Source organism: Palaemon carinicauda, chromosome 28 (assembly GCF_036898095.1).
Source record: "Palaemon carinicauda isolate YSFRI2023 chromosome 28, ASM3689809v2, whole genome shotgun sequence".
Classification (NCBI taxonomy): domain Eukaryota; kingdom Metazoa; phylum Arthropoda; class Malacostraca; order Decapoda; family Palaemonidae; genus Palaemon; species Palaemon carinicauda.
Genome location: NC_090752.1, coordinates 5,481,064 through 5,484,568, shown reverse-complemented (window position 1 = coordinate 5,484,568; position 3,505 = coordinate 5,481,064).

Sequence of the window (3,505 nt, the reverse complement as noted above, 5' to 3'; positions counted from 1 at the left end):
GAAGAAAAAATGAAAAAACTTATCATCTACCACCGTCTTCGCTTTACATTTTCCTACAGAGATAAAACTCAAACCTTGTGAGGAATAAATCAATTGTGATGTTGCACTGAAAGCCCCTTACCAGAAGGAAAAACTTATAATATATCGCAAGCCAAACCAAACTGCGGTTCTTGTAATGAGAGACATTATCTCCCCAAGATGACCAAAGGAAGCGTAGAGAAACGTAATTTATAAGTTTTCATTCCCGGAGATGTATAAATCTCACAGAAGAATACATTCGACACACTACCAGACACTGAAGACGTATGCTGCCCCACAGAAACCAAGTGGCAATAAACCAACACTATATTGATATCCACTTTGGAAACCTTCCCTGAAAGAATGAAATGATAGAACCCAAATTGTTCACAGGAGGAGCAACTACGGGGAGCTCATTCTAGCTGAAGTTGTTAGAATTGCCCTCCAAATTCCAACAATGAACATTCAAATGAATTCTAATCATATGCTCGAAATAGGTTTGTCTCGTGCTGTAATGATAGAATAAATGAGAATAAATGAAGAAAAAGAACATAGTTTCTTTATGCAAAGGCTTACACGTGAGAATCTAAAAAAAAAAAAAAAAAAAAAAAAAAAAAAAAAAAAAAAAAAACGAGGATTCCTCTTGGGAATATTAACGCCACAAAAGGCAAATGTCTTTCATGGAAATTACTGTATATTAAGAGAGAGCATTTCCTTTTGTGGCGTCAATATTTCCTAGAGCAATCCTTGTATTTTTTCAGATTTTTTAAATTTTCAGGTGTAAGCCTTTACTTAAAGAAACTAGATTCTTTTTCTTCATTTATTCTATCACTAAAGAACTATTGAGACAACTATTTGGAGCATATAATCGATTCCATTTGAATGTTCAATGTTGGAGTTTGGAGGGCAATGCTGACAACTTCAGCTAGAATGAGCTCCCCGTAGTTGCTCTCCCTGTGAACAAATTGGGTTTTATGAATTCATTCTTTCAGGGAGGGTTTCCGAAGTGGATATCAAGATAGTGTTGGTTTATTGCCACCTGGTTTCTGTGGGCCAGCATACGTCTTCAGAGTGTCTGGTAGGGTGTCGAGTGTATTCTTCTGTGAGAATTATATATCTCCGGGAATGAAAACTTATAAATTACGTTTCTCTACGCTTCCTTTTGTCATCTTGGGGAGATATTGTTTCTGATTACAAGAAATACAATTAAGTTTGGCTTGCGATATATAAGTTTTGCCTTATAGTAAGGGGCTTTCAAGGCAATTCCTCAATTGAAGATTCCTCATAAAGTTTGAGTTTTATCTTTGTAGGCCAATCAAAAGCGAAGACAGTGGTATATAATTTGTTTTTTCTTCGATTATTTTCGTCGTCATTGGTGTTGAATTTCGTTGATATCTTTTATTATGACCTATTCTATTATGATGTCTCGGTATCCGTTATTGGTAATAGTTTTTGAATTCAGCATCTACGCCTTTACAAGATGTGCTGAGTGTGATTGCTCTTTTGACGTAAGTACTTACTGCTGACTTTTTGTATGCTTTGAGGCATTCACCTCTGGCATTTAAATATTTTCTTGCGTCGATTAATCTAGTGTATACCGTTATCTTTAATTGGTCTTCTTGTTGTTTAACTAAGACATCGAGGTTTCCTGTAGGAAACACATTGACGCCACTAAAGCAATCGCCTTCAATGATGAGACGATGCCGACCGTAGAATTAAAATATCGATTAACTTCTGGAAATGTGACGACCAAAACGTCCTTCCAGCATGGAATTCTGGCATTTTAATAGTGCCTTCAGTTGACCTATTGGTTTGTGAATAGGCAATGATGTTCGGTTATCAATGATGACCTTATTTGTTTCCAGTAATATGATAATAAATTATTACTCGATTTAATAGATTCAGAGGATTTGAAAATAAATGCCTCACAAGGTTATAGGGAGTTAAAGGGCAGGACAGGATTAGAAATGAAACTATAAGAGAGATTACTAGAGTACCATATGTGGATGAGATCATGATGAGGGGTAAATGGAGATGGTTTGGGCATGCTCTTCGCACTCCCCAAGAGAGATTAGTTCACCAAACGTTTAACTGGGCTCCACAAGGCACCAGAAGAATTGGAAGACCCAGGCCTACATTGCTTAGGACTACAAACCGTGAAGTAGGAGATGATGAAAGGAGAAATATTGAATTAACAGCTCAAGACAGAGACCACTGGTGAAATCTAACCGGGGCCCTTTGCGTCAATGGGCGTAGGAGGAGATGATGATGATGTTGATGATGAGACTTGCTCGCTGGCCCTCAAACAGTATGGATCGTCTAAGAGATCAAATTCGCCAGGACCCGAGAGTCTTCGAGGTTTAGCGTATATTCAAGTGCAGCATCCAGCGCTTCCTAAACTTCAGATCAGAGTTCTCTCCTGTCCAGACATCAGTGTTCTGACTGCGATCATCTCTTCTGTGTTCCCGGGACGATCCAGCATGGCTATCATCTCCAATACAAGAGCCTGTGTCCCACACCAACAAGCAAATTAAACTACTTGGCCTCAGCAAAGCCCTTTAGAAGAAGAAGATTCAGAGATAGAAAAAGAGAGGAAGGAAGACCTCCTGTTCTCCGGGAAACCTCGAAGGTAAGCTTCTCGACTCCAAGCAAAGCCCTGAGGAGAGCCCCCACTTCGAGAAGACCCAGCAAGAGGTCCTCTTGGCCGACGGAGAGGTGGTCCCCGGGCCCCTCCAAGTCGATCCCCGAAGGGGGACTTTATGCCACGTCCGTGGCGCCTTTGCGACCATGGCTCCGTCAGGAGACCCTCCAGGAGGGCGTCCTAGCCGAGCCACGGCCCCCGGGCAACTCCAGGGAAACCCTGGAGAGGTGACCTGTCTGCCAATGAGGAAGAAAGATAGGAGGAGAGAAGAGATTCAAAAGTAATACAAATAGGGCAGCTGAGACCATGAAAACTAGACGGAAACTGCAGGCTTTGTTAGAAATCTTTTCTTGAAGAAAAACGATAGGAAATCAATATGTAAATTTCCGTAAAATATAGCATTAATTTTGTCTGTATTGATGATTTTTGGAAACAAATATTAGTTTTGGTTTTAATAATAATACTATTTTCATAATTTGATAAAAAATATAGTATTATAGGAACACTAAAATAATTTTATAAGAGCTCAACTTGACGTGCTACATTGAGGCATAGAACGAAGTCTTCCATTAGTTCATTTCAAATGCCGAAGACTCTGAGGATCTGATCTTCGGTCCGGATGGAGACCTCTTTTGGATCTGAACTGTGAGGCTCCTGTTTTAGCAGTGACATATAATTGGTTGTTCTGCTTAGATTCATGTCTTAATTTATAGGATTTTTTGCTATATGGCCTAATGCAGGGGCCGTGGAAGCCATTCAACAAGAGATGCATATGGAAAAAACCAAAATCAAACCCCAAAACTAATAAGAAAAGGATGAGGATTTTGAAGACCCTTCAGAATAAAC